Source organism: Lissotriton vulgaris, chromosome 11 (assembly GCF_964263255.1).
Source record: "Lissotriton vulgaris chromosome 11, aLisVul1.2, whole genome shotgun sequence".
Taxonomy (NCBI): domain Eukaryota; kingdom Metazoa; phylum Chordata; class Amphibia; order Caudata; family Salamandridae; genus Lissotriton; species Lissotriton vulgaris.
Genome location: NC_141699.1, coordinates 714,354,373 through 714,373,802, shown reverse-complemented (window position 1 = coordinate 714,373,802; position 19,430 = coordinate 714,354,373). Strand labels below are relative to the sequence as shown.

The window sequence follows — 19,430 nt, the reverse complement described above, 5'->3', positions numbered from 1 at the left end:
ATTGCCGAGAATGGTCTGGAGTGACAATGGGAGTGAATTTGTGGGTCAAGTGATGAAGAGAGTGTGTGATGGTATAGGAATCCACCGGAAATTCCACGCTGCAAATCACCCCCAATCAGCTGGTTTAGTAGAATGCGACAATGGCACCCTTAAGTTAAAATTGGCCAAGATACAGGCGAGCTCTGGTCTTCAATGGCCTGATGCGTTGCCATTAGCACTTCTGTCCACAAGAAGGACTGTGCATTCGCAAATGGGACTTAGTCCATATGAAATTGTGTTTGGTCGCCCGGCAAATATTTGGGGAGTGCCGCGGCCGACAAAATTTAGCGAGATAGAACATCCTGTGTTGCTTGATTACCTTTACGAATTGACTGCTAAATTGCGTGTTTTGCACCAACAGGTTCATGATTCACTGCCACAAGCATCTGAAGATTGTGTAAATATTTATCAAGGACCCCCTGAGTACATGGAAATGAAGTTCCTAGACCAGGGAAAAGCAAATAATTTGATATGTATCAATCTAGGCAACAGAACGTAATAAGTGGTCGAAATGAACTGAGCTAAAACATAGGTTGTTTGTAAAAAAGGGGTAGTTCAATTTTATTCATAAATTCTTTTAAAAAACACATTAAAATAATAATACATATTCACAAATTGTATGCGACATAATAAATCAACAATACACAGCAACACTTTAAGAGAGAAGGACAAATAATCCAACAAATGAAGGTTATATAAAATGAACACAGTTTTTAAGAGAGAAAGGTGTGGCTAAAATAATCTCTACGCGCGTTTCGGCGAACCAGCGCCTTCTTCTGGAGCAGCCACGATAGTATCTGAAATGGGAAAATTCCATAAAACAAAAAATATTATGTACAATAATGCATCAATTTATATTATGTTACACAGAGAAAATTAAAACAAACCAATGTTAGGCTAATAGTCTCAGACTTTCCATTCTATTGTGACCAAGCTTATTAATATTACAATAATACTTTGACGGATTTCTTTTCCTTGCCTTAATGATCATCAAGAAAAATAGAAAAATGGAGTGAATCCTTTTAACTCATATATTCTTATATGAGATAATGGCCAAAAAAGGGAGAAGGAGTGGATACCTTTATACTAAATAGATTATTCCCAAGTTTTGGTGGTGAGGAAGCAGGGTTCTTACATAGGATGGCAAATGCGAGGAATCAAATGATTGATATTAGTGATGGAAAATACGAAATATTCTAAATGGTGGCAATTCGCAGCGTGCTATCAACGCGGGACTTAAACAATGGTATACAATACATTCATATCATAGATAAGGTCACTTACTTAAAAAACACGGAGTATATTAATGCTATTTGATGTTCTCAATCTGGATTATCTGTATAATGACTTTCTTTTCTTTGGTTAGGTGACGAAGATATTCTAGACCCTAAAAAACATAGACATTTCATGAACATTGATTGTTGTTTTAGTGTAGTCTATGATTTTCTAACCAGCCCATATTTAATGAAAGGACCAAGCTAGTGTTTTACCTATTTTAGTTAAGGTTTGCAGATAGATATTCCATAGTCACACGATGTAATTTGTTTGTCTTGATTGTTGATTTTTGAATTTCTATATTTCCTAGAAGAAATTATGAGTTCTTTTAGTTTATTGAATCTTTTCTATTTTTGATATTTTATATTAACTAGACAGTGAGGATACATTAGTAGTTTTTTGAAAACATTTTCATTTTCGAGGATGAAGGTACCTTAAGTGAGGAGTGGGATTTCAGTTAGACCCGCCTGCCGGAGTTAAAATTTATGGCCACGATAATGAATATTTTTGTGGATCCCAAAAGATATAGTCCTCCTGATGTGGAGATAACAAATGGCGAGATTGCCTATAGAATGGATGGAAAGAATTCTGGCATCAATTTTTGGAGAACAGTCAATGCATGGCGACTTCATAGACTTACTGTCTCTTAAAGAAGAAGGACTGATAGTTACCTTTTTACTTGTGCTCAAGGAGCGATGGATTTTAAAGTGGTTTAAAATAACTCCCTGTCTGTAAAATGAACAAACAGGGGGGGGAAAGGAGAGAGAGAATTCTGTTACCCACTGTTTACTTTGGAGATTATCAGTTAACTAAACAAGTGATCAGAGTAAAATTACCGCATAGGGATTTTAGCGAACACTTACCCAATAGATATCAACAGGGCTCAGAGATTCCGGCGGCGGGACACGGGGGTTCTATGCTCCTTCCACGAAAGACGGCATTTTAAAGTGCCTTTACTTCCTGTATATATACCCTATTTGATTGGATGATTGAGTACACCTGACCTGGTGTTGACATAAAAAAAGGACCAAAAATTAAGAAGAAATGAAAAGAGGACCAGATTCTCTAGAGCAGGAATCAACAATGGCTCCCACGTAAAATGTCACTGGTGTGAACATGAAAGAAGGACCAAAAAATAGGAAGAAGTAAAAAAAGGACCAGATTCTCTAGAGAAAGAATCAGCAATGGCTCCCACGTAAAATATCACTGGATATACATCGGTGCTGATGTATAGCACAAGGATTAACCAGCTTAACCGAGTGGAAAGCAATTGGGGAGTGGAGCTATATTTTAACTTGGGACTAGAGTCAGATTTAGCTGATGTCAAATCCAAGCAAAAAGATTCTAAATATATAGCGCTTCAAGATTAGGTGCACAAAAATGACTCATTATAGATTTGGTGCTGGTTTTTTCAATATTTTTAGAGTAAAAAAGATTTCTATAGGAAAGTTATTTTTCCTGAAATTCGTAAAAACTGTACTTCCATTAAACAAAAAATAATGCGTGTGAATTTAACGAGGCTCCATGCCTTTTGTTATTTTAGAAAAGTCGAGCATTAATATTCCTTCGATCTAGTTGTTGCTTAATTACACCTGTACGACAAAGTGAGGTGCAGGGAAAGATTCCCCTAATCAGGAGCTTAAACTTTAGATAAAAAGGGAGCAGGGTGAACTACATCTTGGGAGAACACTGGGATTGACTTTTCTTATTGCTGAATGCCTATTATTAGGTAATTTAAATTTAATCATAAAGAGTGAGAAGCTGTTTTTACAAACAACCTATGTTTTAGCTCAGTTCATTTCGACCACTTATTACGTTCTGTTGCCTAGATTGATACATATCAAATTACAAGCATCTGAAGATCCAGGACATGCTATCGAACCTGGAGCTTGGGTCTTCGTGAGAAATTTCCAGCGGACCTAGAACGATCAGCCCCGCTGGAACGGACCCTACTTGGTGCTTTTGTCCACACGTTCAGCAGTGCGAGTGCGCAGTAAAAATAACTGGATCCACGGTGTACATTGTAAGAGGGCCCTTTTGCCTCTGCCGTACGACCGGTGGGTCCAGAACGGACTTCCTGACTCTGAGACTGAAACCGTGCCTCATTTTCTTCCTTTTAGCGATGCACGTGTAATTGGAACAAACTCTGAACGAATAAGCGACGATCTTCTGCAAGAAGCTGTGCCTCCGTCGAATCGTTTGGATACTTCTGAACCTGAGCTTTTGTTTAGAGAACAGACATTGCCTGGCAAAGAGCGTTATAATTTGCGACCAAGAGTCGTGGGACAAATAAAAATATAAATTCTTTCTTTGCTATTTTTAAGGTTTAGCTCTCCTCCGAGGAACTATTTTGACTTTTGTTTTTCGAACCGCCATCCGGGTTCAGCTGTAGGGTCGCGGTGCAAAGACTTTGGAGTGCAAGCCGAAGACGTCAGGTCGATGGTTCTGTTTGGTCTAAGGGCGTTTCCTGGGCTGACAGACGCATTCCTTAGCACGGAACACCCTTCCGCCGCGAACAGCACGATTAGAGGATGGAGTTTTTCGAGATGGGGAGACCTGTTGAAAAAATGAGCTTTAAGAGCAAAATGTGTAAAGTAATGAGCAGAAAGTGTTTTTTAATATTATGCCTTTTTATGTTACTTAGCTTAATGATGTTTCTGATGGGATATATTATATTCTCTTTCAAAGTGACGTTTGCACCCACTGCACAACCTATACCTTCTTCTACTGTTTCTTCGCATTCTTTTCACCCTCTGCCTGAACATGAGTCCATCAGGAGATTGGAATTTGTTAATAACTGCTTTATTCAGCTTCTGCACCAACACCAGCTAGTAGTAAACACGACTAAGTGTTGGGTGTGTTGTCTTATGCCCCATACTACTCATAAAGGTATTCCTTACCTGGTTCTGCCATTCAGCTACAATGGTTCTGTGTGGGCATACAGAACGATGTTTATCTATGCTTGTGAAGTCTACCCACTACGTTCTGTGAAGGATAGTCCAAAGAATAGTGCTCTGGTCAAGGGTATAGTCAACATGATTAGAGGAATTAGTTCCTATGAGACTATCCCGGGAGATGAGACACTAGCGTATATTGGATGGAACGTGACTGGATATGGAGTTAGTCTGAGTGAGAACCAGCGAGCGAAAAGATCCTCTCCGATTTGGATTGTACCCCATCAGGGTCATTATTGTCTGCAAGGTAATGGCAAGAATTCGAGAGCTCAGTTAGGGAAGAGTGTTTGCACTAAGACGTATGTTTTTGCGTCCCAGACTTCCCCATCGTTTCTAGCAGATAAGGGTACCTATTTTGTCTGTTACGATAGAGCGTATACATGGTTACCCCCTGATTTTTCGGGCACAAGTTTTGTCTCGTTCCTGTTGCCTCCTATGTATACAGCTGCGGCAGATTACCACAAGACGAGAGTTGTTAGAGGTGTCTTCATTAAGGAAGATACTTCAGGACAAGAATTGGGAGATTTCTTGAAGGGTTTTCAGCCATTTTGGGGACCTATGGTTAACAGCAGGAACATACGGCAATTGACGAGAGTGGTTGAGTCCACCATAGTTGAAACAGCTGGTTCCCTTAGTAACTTGACTGCTGAGCTCCAGTCGGATCGCCTTATGACTCTTCAGAACAGAGTTGCGTTAGATATCATACTTGCAGATAGAGGAGGGGTATTTAAATTGATTCAATCGAGCTGCTGAGTTTTCATTCCAGACAATGCTTTGACAGTGTACCAAGCCATTTCCAAGCTACATAAGATCTCCGAGTCTGTGCATGTGGACGAAGGAGATTGGTCGTTGATGGGATGGTTTTGGGAATTGTTATCCACTTGGGGATGGAAGATTCTGATGATCATTGGGATGGTTCTAGCGATCCTTTTCCTGTTATGTCTTTGCGTACAGTGTGCTCCTGCTATATGTGGCCTTTGTGCTACTTCGTGTTTGAGGAGACCTGTCCAGAGAGAGTTACTAAGTACTAGGATGATGCTACAGCAACATCTTGATGATCTGATGAATATTGACCTGGATTCAGACTGACGTGAGTTTAGGTTATTGCCTATGTAAGGGCAAAAGGAGGGTCTGAGGTTCCATGGATTCTGAACCCGTTTCATAAAGGTCGTCGTATCGTGACGATTTTGGTAACAGCGGACCGCAAATGACGAGTGCGGAATGTATGAGTGTTTTCATCATGTTCGATCGATGGATTCACTACGTATTTAGGGATTACGTTCTGAACCTTTGGGTTCCATTTTGTATGTAGCAGCCATTTTGTGGTTGCCCTCACATAGGCTGATGACTACGGCCAAACGAGTCCTTGGGACACGTACACCTTTAGCTGACTTCTGTGTGACCTGAGCAAGCTGACTCCATTGCCCGAGGCTAAACTTGTTAGGCCAGTTCCTTGTTCGGCAGCTGGTCAAGATAGAGATCAAAGAGCAGGGCATTGCTGAGTTTATGGTACATGCACATACCCTTCTATCTTGCTTCTCATCTGTTTCTGTTCCTTCTTTTATGGTCCTTTTATTATGGGTTTCGTCCGGCCTGTCCGAGCAGGAATGTTGGATTTTGCCTTGTCATTTCTGGAGGGCTGGACAACTGAAAGTGGGCTTGTCGTCATGCGATATGTTTGAAATGTCATTACGTGATTGGCCAGTTTGTATGTAATTGATGCTAGCCAGGAATGTGATTTGTAGCATAAAAGACGATGTCTCGCTCAATGAATTTGTGCAGTCTCTAGCGAACCACCTGTGTTGTGCTTCGTAGACCTCTGTTCCTGGTTGCAGCCAATAAATTTGATCTTTGACGTCAGCAAGAAGTATCCCGTGTCTCTGTTTGCCAAGACAGGTGAATCCGAAGGCATCCGGCGTTTCCCCTGGCGCTGCTGGGTTCTAAAACCCGGTTCTTCAGAGGCCACTAGTAGTAAAATACAGAAACATTTGGAAAGCTGGGCAAGTCTTCCTTTAACTTTGATAGGGAGAGTGGCGCTTATCAAAATGTCTATATTACCTTTTGTAGGAGAGTAGGGTCTGCTATCCTATGGTCACCCCAATTTTTGCTTTTTGCTTCACTGGTTTTCGAATTACTGAGGCTGTGGGCCTGCTAATCAGACCCCCAGCCTGCTGTTCTCTCTCTAAATTCACATACATGTACTATAGGTACATAACCCAATTGGAAAATGGACTCCTTGTCAGCCATTGTACCATGCACTATAGGTGCTCAGGGCATAGGTGCCACCAAGGCCTACCAGGGGCTGAAGCATAGCTTTTGCCACCCCTGGCTGGTTCTTAAATTGACACAACTGGCTGATCACTCAGCTGGGGCAAGTGGGTGTAATCACCCCTTGCTTAGATATAGTATACCTATATCTAAACCTATATCTGGACACTTATAAACCTGTGAGCCACTCCTATGGAAGGCCTTATCAATCCTGAAGGCAGAGTGCGTGGTTTAATGTGAGATGGTGCTCTGGCATGAGCTGAGCCTGTCTGCAGCTGTCGGGAACAACTCCCTATGCTGATCCGGGATAATGCCATACCATATACTATTAAGTGCATTATAATCCTCGCGGTTTATAGCAACTTTGGTTTGGCTTTATCAAAACATGTCGTGTAAGGTGTCATACGATTTGGAATACTATCCCCTTGACAGTTCTGTTGATGGGGATAGCATTCCACCCCTCTAGAGGGAGAAGACATGTTACTTTACTGAAACGAGGTTGATTTTTTTAAAGAGCCTCGGATCCACAAAATGGATGCTTCTGCCACAGACACAAGTCTGACCTCCTGCTGCTGACCGAAACTCAGCAGAGGAGGCCTGGACAAAGGCTTTCCTGTTGCAGGGAGGTGTTACACCACCCCAGACAGGAGATAGTGGATTGTAGCAGGGAGGTTTGAAAGAAACCAGACACTGCCTGGGGAGCACAAGGCTGCCCCTTGCATAATCCGGCCAAACCGGTTCTGGGGCACACCAGCCCCAGTCCCAGCGCAGCCTGGATCAAAGGGAAAGGGGTGTATCCACCCCCTTCCTGGGTCCCACCCATAGGAGGGGACCTAGCAGGTAATCCAGCCCCCTAGATTGGTATAAGAATGGGAGCAGTCCCAACGCACTCGGATTATCCTGATGAAACATTTGAAACAAAACTCTGGACCCTTCGACATCCTACTCAACGTAGAAGACTGAAGAATCTTCCTTGTGGTCAAGGAGTGACCACCCTGTGCAAACAGGCACCATCCAGCACTTCGACGTCTGCTTTGTTGCAGTTCCCACCGGAACTCGAGCGACAGAGATCGACGAGATCAAGCTCGCCTGCCTTCTTACAGCCATATCCACAGTCCCTGCAGAGCTGAGACCCGTGGAGGCGACCGGAAGCGTGGGGCATGCCATCTTGAAAAGACCACGAGACGCTGACCGTGCAGCCCATGAGTGACCCTCGAAGCTGTACACCGGGGTTTGAGAAGCCCAGCCCTGAGCCACTTCTGCACCGAAGCTCACCCCTCTACACTCGACGAGTGCTGCGTGGGGCCCTTCTGCTTTCTTTGGCTCAACGCGTTGGCCTGGTCACTTGCTAGCTGGCTTGTGGCCCCTGTGCCGACGAAAACCTAAATATGACTTGTGATTCTGGTTGCTCCAGACTTGCACCCGCTCCTCTGAAAAGGAGCACACGCTCTGACCCTCCTGGTCCCAGTGAGAAGCAATCTTCCAATCCCGCGTGGATTGCTCTTGCCAAGTGTTGTTTGCTCCGATCTTGAAGCCGACAACACGGACGGTGAGAGCCTGCGTGGGACAGCTCTTGACCCGCTCCTGGACGTCGCAGATGCCCCAGAGCCCATGTGGCAGCGGAGAGAAGCTCCTCGACAACCACCTGATTGCGCCCGACATTGCCTGGTTCCGTCCTGGTTCCACCCTGGTCACTGCTGAGTGACCCAGACTCTGTCCCCTCTGCTTTCAGGTACTTTTCTACTCTGATCCATCCTTGGATCACACCGGACACTTCTCCTTCACATCGCCTGCAGCATCTTCAGCTTCAAGCACCATCAACCTGCGTGACGAAACCCGACGCCACTTTGACCCTATGCATCTGCTTCCTGTGGGTGAGGTAACTCAGCAACGCCAGTGTTCCCACACTGGTACACACCTCTAGGGTCTGTGTCTAAAGTTTTGTCCTTCTAGGTTCAGCGGAAGTATCCTTAAACTCTATTTGTGTAACTTTTACGCACTATTGACTTTGCATTGGTGCATGCATGTGCTTTAAGCGCTGCACCCGAATCCCGCGGGATTTTCCCGACTTCAGCATTGCTTGTCCCGACTGCTCCCAGCTATTCCCTAGGCCCTAGGCCTAACCACTGTTCGATTGGTATCTCTTATACCACTTTCTTAATATATGGTTGTAGTGGCCACCCGCCCTCATCCATAATTGTGCAACTTTCATATGTTATACTGTGCTTTTGATTTAACGCTTGTGCCCCTTTGCTCATAAAGAGTACTGGGGATTATTTTAGTAATAAACACATATATTTTTATAATATATACTTGTGTGGTGTCCTTTCATTTGATATTACAGGATTGTGATTGGTAAAACAGCTCGCTTAACACGACCTCTTGAGTTTAGCCTTTAAGGCTGCTTAGTCCATGCTACCACTAGGATAGCTTGTCTAATAAGGTTGACTTTCAACCAGACACCATAAGGGATTGTTTGGACTGATACAAGGTGGTTCCAGAATTGGAAACATCATATATCAGGCCAACTTCTCACATTGGTGTGCAGCGGTGCGGATTTGAGCTTGCTGTTGTTTTACCATTGCAATCTTTTTATCAAATAAAAAGATCACATAAAGTACTTTAGGTACATATAAATCCAAAGATTAGCATATTTAAGTTCTACTGAACTTAGTAGTTGTAGATTAAAGGGATTAGCACACCCTGACTACAACTCACTAGCAAGGTACAGTAGGAAAACACTTAGTGTAGGTAAGTGCACCACTTGCACCTCACTAGCAGTCATGTCTGGCACAGGAGGAGCTTCAGGCTCTGCCCCTGTGACTGTTGACCTTACCAAGGCAACTTCCAGTTATGACAAACTTAGCCATAAAGACTATGGGTGCCTTGTGCATTGCAAGAGGGCTAAAATGGGGTAGAACCCCCACCATTCCTTCCTAGATAGCCATCCTGGAAAAGGATGACTTAGATAAGGCAAGTGCAGCTCCCTTAGATGTAGGAGATGGAGTGAACACCCCTGAGAATGAGAAAACTCCAGAGGAGGAAGAAGAAGAGGAGGAAGAGGAGGAGGAAGGCTCAGAAGTAGATGAGCCTGATCAGGATCAGCAGGGTAACCAGGTTGTAGTTGCCAGGCTTAACCAGGCCAACTTAGACCTACATGGGAATTGAGAGGGCCAGCACCTCCCCAGGTCCTATAACATAATTCCCACAGGCAACAGAAGGGTGAGATCTCCATCAGGGGACTCTCATATTTCTAGTGTCTCAAGGGAATCTCAAAGGGGAATGACTTCCCCCCAGAGGAAAGAGCATAGGGCCAGGATGAGGGCTGTCCAACTCCAGATAGAGAGGGAAGAGATAGCCTTGGCTCAAGATAAACTTGCTTTAGCAAGAGAACAGACGTTGTGTGGCTTAGATGCCACTGGTGGCAGCAATATTCCTAGAGAGAAAGACAGGGGCTATGACAATAGAAACCTGACAAAAATTATGCCCCCCTACAAGGAAGGGGATGACATCCACAAATGGATGACTGCTCTTGAGAGAGCCTGCATGGTACAGCAGGTTCCTCAGGATCAGTGGGCTGCAATTTTATGGTACTCCTTTTCTGAGAAAGGGAGGGATAGGCTCCTCACAGTTAGACCTGAGGATGCCAAAAACGAATCTGTCTTGAAGAGTGCTCTTATTGAAGGTTTTGGCCTAACCACTGAGCAATACAGGTTGTTGTTCAGAGACACCCAAAAAGCACAGACTCAGGACTGGACTGATTTTGTTGATTGTGCCACTAAGGCTCTGGAGGGTTGGCTGCGGGGAAGTAAAGTCTCAGACTATACAGGATTGTACAATCTTATAATGAGAGAGCAGATCCTTAATAACTGTCAGAACCAGCTGTTGCATCAATACCTTATTGACTCTGATCTGACCTCTTCCCAAGAATTGGGAAAGAAGGCAGACAAATGGGTCAGAACAAGGATTAAGCAGAAACCCCAGAACCATGGTGGTGACCAGAAGAAAACAGACCAGAAGGGTGGGAATCAGAAAGATAAAGAAAAGGACCAGAAGTCTTCAGGCCCCCAAACTAGTAATAAGGAGGGTGGTTCCCAAAATGGAAACAAGAAAAAGAAGAATGATGGCCCAAAGAAACCTTGGTGTAATACCTGCAAATTAGTTTCACACTGGGGCAGTGAATGCACCAAGAAAAATCCAGTCCCCACCACTGCAGCTCCTAAAGCACCTGCACCCCCTGGTACAGTTAGCAGTGGTGGTACACAGCCAAAGGGTATAGTAGGGTTAACCCTGGGTACTGAGATGGAATCTGGCCTAGTCAGAGTCCCTACTCAGGCAGTTCTCCTATATGATGTGGACTTATCTTTGACCACTACTGTGAGTCCCAGTAACCTGGGCAAGTATAGGCAGATGACTTTGATAAATGAGAAACTGGCTCAGGCCTACAGGGACACTTGGTGACACCTGACTTTGTGGACCGTGGTCAGATTGTTCTAGGTGAGTATTACCTAGTGACCAATGCAAGCAACACCACTACTACACATAGTGTGGCTGTTGTGAACTTCTCCTGGGGAGGGGTAAATGGCCTAAAGAAAGTTGTGGTAAGTGCAGACCTCCCAGTAGACTGTCTGTTAGGCAATGATCTTGAAAGCTCAGTTTGGTCGGAAGTGGAGTACAGGACTCATGCAGAAATGCTAGGGATTTCAGCACATGTCCTTGCAGTGACAAGGACTCAGGCTACGAAGTGCCTTCCTGAACCAGTGGTGGATCTTGGAACAATAGACCAACCACAACCCAAGAGAAGGAGCAAGTGGGTTAAGGCTGTGCCTTCCCACTTGCCCCAGGTTGAGGATCAGACTTCACAGGAAGCTGATTCTGCAGTCCAAGAGGAGACTGTCATTGAGGAACTTGAGCCTGACCAGGTTGAGTTTCTGGGGACAGGGGGACCCTCAAGGGCAGACCTGGGGCAGGCCCAATTAGATTGCCCTTCACTTGAACCCCTCAGACAGCAAGCTGCTGCTGAGGCTGCAGGGAATGCTCAAGGTGCCCATAAAGTATATTGGGATGATGGACTCCTTTACTCAGAGGCTAGAGACCCCAAGCCTGGTGCCACCAGGAGGTTGGTTACACCTTTGAAGTTTAGGGGCTTCCTCCTTACCTTGGCCCATGATATTCCCCTTGCAGGACACTTAGGCCAGAACAAGACTTGGGACAGGCTTGCCCCTCACTTTCGCTGGCCTCATATGTCAGAAAATGTCAAGGAGTTTTGTCGCTCCTGTGTCACTTGCCAAGCCAGTGGTAAGTCAGGTGGCACAACAAAGGCCCCCCTGATACCACTACCTGTGGTGGGGGTACCCTTTGAAAGAGTTGGAATAGACATTGTGGGTCCCATGGATCCTCATACAGCATCTGGGCACAGATTTATACTGGTGGTAGTGGATCATGCCACCAGGTATCCAGAGGCAATTCCCCTGAGGACCACAACAGCACCTGTTGTGGCAAAGGCCCTTCTTGCAGTTTTCTCAAGAGTGGGTTTTCCAAAGGAGGCTCTTTCAGACAGAGGTACCAACCTCATGCCTTGATACCTAAAGGCAATGTGGAAGGAGTGTGGAGTAAACTACAAGTTTACCACACCCTATCACCCACAGTGCAATGGGCTTGTGGGGAGATTCAACAAGACCCTCAAGGGAATGATAAAAGGATTACCAGAGAAGCTTAGGCAGAAATGGGACACCCTTTTACCCTGCTTGCTCTTTGCTTACAGAGAGGTCCCACAGAAGGGGGCTGGCTACAGCCCTTTTGAACTTTTGTTTGGCCACCCTGTGAGGGGTCCACTATGTTTGGTGAAGGAAGGATGGGAGTTACCTCTCAAAAAGCCTAAGCTAAATGTTGTGGACTATGTACTTGGTCTCCGCTCCAGGATGGCTGAGTATATGAAAAGAGCATCCAAAAACCTGGAGGCCAGTCAAGAATTACAGAAAGCTTGGCATGACCAAAAGGCTGTTCTGGTGGAGTACAAACCAGGGCAGATGGTGTGGGTGTTGGAGCCAGTGGCCTCAGCAGCACTCCAGGACAAATGGACTCGACCCTACCCAATTGTTGAAAAGAAGGGAGAAGTCACCTATGTGGTTGACTTTGGAACCCCTAGGAGCCCCCACAGGGTGCTCCATGTAAATCGTTTGAAAGCATTTGTTGACAGGGAGGACATGAGTCTCCTCATGGCCACAGATGGGGATCAGGAGGAAGAGAGTGACCCTCTCCCAGACCTGCTTTCCCAGAACCCTGATGATGTTTCAGTTGATGGAGTAGCCTTGGCAGGCAGCCTCGCCGAGCAGCAACAGGTGGACTGCAGCCAGGTGTTGCAGGCCCACAGACATATGTTTTGACTCACACCCAGTCAAACTAACTGGTGCACCCATGAGGTGGACACTGGTGACAGTCTGCCTGTGAAGAATAAGATCTACAGGCAACCTGACCATGTCAGGGATTGTATAAAGGCTGAGGTGCAAAAGATGTTGGAGCTTGAAGTGATTGAGCCATCAGAGAGCCCATGCGCTAGTCCAGTGGTCCTTGTGCTAAAACCTCATAGCAAAGATGGAAAGATAGAAATGAGGTTTTGTGTGGACTACAGAGGTCTCAATGCTGTCACTAGGACAGATGCTCATCCCATTCCAAGAGCAGATGAGCTCATTGATAAATTGGCTTCTGCCAGGTTTCTGAGCACATTTGATTTGACAGCTGGCTACTGGCAGATCAGACTAGCTGAAGAGTCAAAAGCCAAGACAGCATTCGCTACCCCTAGTGGACATTATCAATTTGTGGTAATGCCCTTTGGTTTGAAGAATGCACCTGCCACCTTCCAAAGGTTGGTGAATCAAGTCCTTGCTGGGTTGGATGACTTTTGTGCAGCATATCTAGATGATATCGCTGTCTTTAGCTCCACCTGGGAGGATCGCCTGATCCACCTGAAGAAGGTTCTGGAGGCCCTGCAAAAGGCAGACCTGACTATCAAGGCTACTAAGTGCCAGATAGGGCAGAGCAAGGTTGTGTACCTGGGCCACCTAGTAGGTGGGGGTCAGGTTCAACCATTGGAGAGCAAAATCCAGACCATACAGGACTGGGCTCCTCCAACTACCCAGACACAAGTCAGAGCCTTCTTGGGCCTGACTGGGTATTACAGAAAATTTGTAAAGAACTATGGGTCTATTATGACACAATTGAATGACTTGACATCCAAGAGGATGCTCAAAAAGGTTCAGTGGACAGTTAGCTGTCAAAAGGCATTTGATGACCTGAAGAAGGCCATGTGCTCTGCGCCTATCCTGAAGAGTCCTGACTACTCCAAACAGTTCATTGTACAGACAGATGCTTCTGAGTTGGGAGTGGGAGCTGTGCTTCACAACTGAATACAGATAGTCAAGACCAGCCCATTGCTTTTATTAGCAGAAGGCTGACCCCAAGGGAGAATTGTTGGTCAGCTATTGAGAGGGAGGCCTTTGCTGTGGTTTGGGCCCTGAAGAAGTTGAGGCCATACTTGTTTGGAACTCACTTCAAAATTCAGACAGACCATAAGCCCCTCTTGTGGCTAAATCAGATGAAGGGTGAAAATCCCAAACTGCTCAGGTGGTCCATTTCCCTACAGGGGATGGACTTTACAGTGGAGCACCGCCCAGGGACTGACCATGGTAATGCAGATGGTCTCTCCAGGTACTTCCACTTAGAACATGAAGACTTATCTGGTCAAGGTTAAGTTTAATGTCCCTGCGTTTGGGGGGGGGGGTGTAGGAGAGTAGGGTCTGCTATCCTATGGTCACCCCAATTTTTGCTTTTTCCTTCACTGGTTTTCGACTTACTGAGGCTGTGGGCCTGCTAATCAGACCCCCAGCCTGCTGTTCTCTCTCTAAATTCACATACATGTACCTTAGGTACATAACCCAATTGGAATATGGACTCCTTATCAGCCCCTGTACCATGCACTATAGGCGCTCAAGGCATAGGTGCCACCAAGGCCTACCAGGGGCTGAAGCATAGCTTTTGCCAGCCCTGGCTGGTTCTTAAATTGACACAACTGGCTGATCACTCAGCTGGGGCAAGTGGGTGTAATCACCCCTTGCTTAGATATAGTATACCTATATCTAAACCTATATCTGGACACATATAAACCTGTGAGCCACTCCTATGGAAGGCCTTATCAATCCTGAAGGCAGAGTGCGTGGTGTAATGTGAGATGGTGCTCTGGCATGAGCTGAGCCTGTCGGCAGCTTTCGGGAACAACTCCCTAAGCTGATCCGGGATAATGCAATACCATATACTATTAAGTGCATTATAATCCTCGCAGTTATATAGCAACTTTGGTTTGGCTTTATCAAAACATGTCGTGTAAGGTGTCATACGATTTGGAATACTATCCCATCGACAGTTCTGTCGAAAGGGATAGCATTCCACCCCTCTAGAGGGAGAAGACATGTTACTTTACTGAAACGCGGTTGATTTTTAAAAGAGCCTCAGATCCACAAAATGGATGCTTCTGCCACAGACACAAGTCTGACCTCCTGCTGCTGACCGAAACTCAGCATAGGAGGCCTGGACAAAGGCTTTCCTGTCGCAGGGAGGTGTTACACCACCCCAGACAGGAGATAGTGGATTGTAGCAGGGAGGTTTGAAAGAAACCAGACACTGCCTGGGGAGCAAAAGGCTGGCCCTTGCATAATCCGGCCAAACCTGTTCTGGGGCACACCAGCCCCAGTCCCAGCGCGGCCTGGATCAAAGGGAAAGGGGTGTATCCACCCCTTTCCTGGGTCCCACCCATAGGAGGGGACCTAGCAGGTAATCAAGCCCCCTAGATTAGTATAAGAATGGGAGCAGTGCCAACGTACTCAGATTATCCTGATGAAACATTTGAAACAAAACTCTGGACCCTTCGACATCCTACTCAACGTAGAAGACTGAAGAATCTCCCTTGTGGTCAAGGAGTGACCACCCTGTGCAAACAGGCACCATCCAGCACCTTGACGTCTGCTTTGTTGCAGTTCCTGAGGGAACTCGAGCGACAGAGATCGATGAGATCAAACTTGCCTGCCTTCTTACAGCTTGATCCACAGTCCCTGCAGAGCTGAGATCCGTGGAGGTGACCGGAAGCGTGGGGCATGCCATCTTGAAAAGACCACGAGACGCTGACCGTGCGGCCCACAAGTGACCCTCGAAGCTGTACACCGGAGTTTGAGAAGCCCCAGCCCTGAGCCACTTCTGCACCAAAACCCACCCCTCTACACTCAACGAGTGCTGCGTGGGGCCTTTCTGCTTTCTTTGGCTCATCGCGTTAGCCCGGTCACTTGCCAGCTGGCTTGTGGCCCCTGTGCCGACGAAAACCTAAATACAACTTGTGATTCTGGTTGTCCAGACTTGCACCCACTCCTCTGAAAAGGAGCACCCGCTCTGACCCTCCTGGTCAGAGTGAGCAGCAATCTTCCAATCCCGCGTGGATTGCTCTTGCCAAGTGTTGTTTGTCCGATCTTGAAGCCGACAGCGCCGACGGTGAGAGCCTGCGTGGGAAAGCTCGTGACCTGCTCCTGGACGTCGCAGATGCCCCAGATCCCACCCCACGTGGCAGCAGGGAGAAGCTCCTCGACAACCACCTGATTGCTCCCGACATTGCCTGGTTCCGTCCTGGTTCCACCCTGGTCACTGCTGAGTGACCCAGACTCTGTCCCCTCTGCTTTCAGGTATTTTTCTACTCTGATCCACCCTTGGATCACACTGGACACGTCTCCTTCACATCATCTGCAGCATCTTCAGCTTCAAGCACCATCAACCTGCGTGACAAAACCCGCCGCCACTTCGACCCTATGCACCCGCTTCCTGTGGGTGAGGTAACTCAGCAACGCCGGTGTTCCCACCTAGAAGTTTTGTCCTTCTAGGTTCAGCGGAAGTATCCTTAAACTCTATTTGTGTAACTTTTACGCACCATTGACTTTGCATTGATGCATGCATGTGCTTTAAGCGCTGCACCCGAATCCCGTGGGCTTTTCCCGACTTCAGCATTGCTTGTCCCGACTGCTCCCAGCGATTCCCTAGGCCCTACGCCTAACCACTGTTCGATTGGTATCTCTTATATCACTTTCTTAATATATGGTTTGAGTGGCCACCCGCCCTCATCCATAATTGTGCAACTTTCATATGTTATACTGTGCTTTTGATTTAACGCTTCTGCCCCTTTGCTCATAAAGAGTACTGGGGATTATTTTAGTAATAAACACATATATTTTTATAATATATACTTGTGTGGTGTCCTTTCATTTGATATTACAGGATTGTGATTGGTAAAACAGCTCGCTTAACACGACCTCTTGAGTTTAGCCTTTAAGGCTGCTTAGTCCATCTACCACTAGGATAGCTTGTCTAATAAGGTTGACTTACAACCAGACACCATAAGCGATTGTTTGGACTGATACAAGGTGGTTCCAGAATTGGAAACATCATATATCAGGCCAACTTCTCACACCTTTGTTAATTTTCACATTTTCCAATGTTATAATTAAGGTTAATGCTACCTATTTTAAAGGACTTGACTCAATGATTAGATATTTTATCTGGACTGAAAAGGCTTCTAGAGTCAAACTTTCGGTTTTACAATTAGATACAGAATCAGGGGGTTTAGCCTTACCACATTTCCATACATATTACGATGCAGCGTTTGTCGACTTTGTTGCTTGCTTATTATCCAATACAAAAGGTAGAGATAATTTTTTTATTAATAAAATGATTGTGGAAGCGGGTTCTCAAAACTACAGTTTTCTCAAAAGCTTGAAACTCCCCCCCAAAAATAGATATAAAACGCTTATTGATTTGAAAGGAAGACTGGATCTATTTTTTAAACAAAGTGGTTTTTCGGGGCTCTATGCCCTAAAGCTGAATTAATGTAGAGGTCTGGGTCTGACATTCTTCTCATATCAAAACCTGGCAGGATTCTGGCCTGGGTACAGTTAAGCAGTTTTTTATTCATGATAGGATTTTAACATGGGAAGAAGTGCAGATAAGGAGTCATGATCGTACCATGCCTTTATTTTTTGAATAATAATAAACCAAAACAAGTGCCAGTACTGAGACCGAATAAGCTAAACACCTTAACCAACAGACCTGGAAACTTCAATTTATAGTCCTGTGATGGAATTAATCAGTCAAATTTAATTTTCATTTATAAATTTTTGTACAGAAGAAAATACAAGACATTTATTAAATATGTGCGACAGCAATGTTGAAAATAACAAGAACAGACGTAGATGAACAAATCACAGTGCTATAAAAATCACTCCACACACCCTCTTTCACATTCGCTACCTCACTCAAAGCCTCTTCACGCAAGCTTACATACATACACAAACACAGTGGTGCAAAGAAAAAAATTAGAAAATGTAATGGGACCTACGTAGTCGTATTAAAACAATTATAATTGGGAAAACTGATAAACGGCAGACTTGAAAGTGATTGACAATATCGACCTGCCCCTAACAATAGAATTTCATCTTTATAAAAGAGTTTTTAGAAAATACAACTAGCTTATGACGTAAGTCAAACCAAGAAAAGGTCGACGCGTTTCAAACCGGACCCTTTTGTCCGGTTCTCATCAGGACCAGAAGACAACCTGAAAGAGGATACAAATAAGATCCTTAACATTGCGCGTAAAATAAATCAATCAAACAACGTTGGCGCCTCGCCAAACAGAAATGCCTCCTACCTTGTTCTAAAAAGTGGCTTCAGTCAATTTCTCAGGAAACATGAATTTCTATTGAAATAAATCACAAGCAACAGTCTAGGTTAGTGACCACACATAGAACCAATTCCGTCAGTCTCTGCTTGAATCTAAACAGCAGGTCACCCCCCTTGGTGTGGGCTTACCTCCACAGAATCGATGGGGTGTGGGAAAGCAGAGCTGTCGATCAACCGGGAGAACCGAGCTGTCTGGGACTCGTAGTACTGTAAAATAGACACGGAGGCCGAGTTAGGTATAAGCAGGGCATGGCCTGTCACAAGCGATTTGATAAATGCACGCTGGACCCTTACTTCAAAGTAAAGACGGCGTCTCCTAACTTGTTGAGAGAAATTTCTTGGTGAATGTATGCCCCCGTCGGGTAGTAAACACTTGACCGTGGGCAGCACTTCGCGGGTTTCTCCCGTTTTCTGCAAGAAAAACCAGGGAGTGAAACTCACATAAAGCAATACGAAGGAAAAAATTATATGTCTGAAACGCAGTGGTGCAGCTCACCATTCAGAAGGAAGGATATCTTCATAACCCGCTGCTCCGTAGTCGCCGGCGTAGGAATCGCCGCGGTTCCTGGTTGTGAAATGCCGGAAGTACAGCGTCTGCCTAAGATTGGGTAGCAGCGCCCACGTGATCCGTCACGTGGCAGAATGCTGAAAGCTCTCTTAAAGTGCCAACACCGCTGAGATGTTTGTAAAAACGTCTATTGAATACATGATGCGTGCTCGGGGTCCCACGGCACTGGGATTTATGAAAGTAAGGGGACATCTCGTGCAGCACACTACTGAGCACTCGAACGGAATCAGAAGCAGAAATGAACTAATCAGCGATGTAGTTAGTAAACCCTCGCAATTTCTGACAGTTCATTTAGGCCATTTATAGCTGTATTAAATTTCATAATTAAATGGGCCTCACGCTGGCTCAGTCTTGCCTCGATATCACCACCTCTCGCATCAGGCTCAATTTTGGCTAGAACGGTCCATTTGAAATCTACCTCTGTGTGCCCTTTATTCAACCAATGGTTCACCAACGGTGCATTCGCCACATTCCTCCGTATTCTGGATTTATTTTGCGTTATCCTTTGTCTGATTTCTTGGTAGGTTTTACCTACATACATTTGTGGCGAGAGGTGGTGA

General features: G+C 45.4%; 1 long non-coding RNA gene across 2 annotated transcripts; it reads right to left on the bottom strand.

Moving 5' to 3' along the window:
- Window positions 1–466: 466 nt before the first annotated feature.
- On the bottom strand, window positions 467–2,011 carry LOC147683369 (uncharacterized). 2 transcript variants are annotated; one of them, XR_015301037.1, is made up of 3 exons: window positions 1,986–2,011; window positions 1,748–1,879; window positions 467–1,620 (listed from the first exon to the last, which is right to left on the bottom strand). It is a non-coding gene; the product is annotated as an uncharacterized LOC147683369 (long non-coding RNA). The 2 variants fall into 2 exon arrangements; XR_015301038.1 differs by having other exon boundaries at window positions 467–1,426; window positions 1,530–1,620; window positions 1,748–2,003.
- Window positions 2,012–19,430: the final 17,419 nt, after the last annotated feature.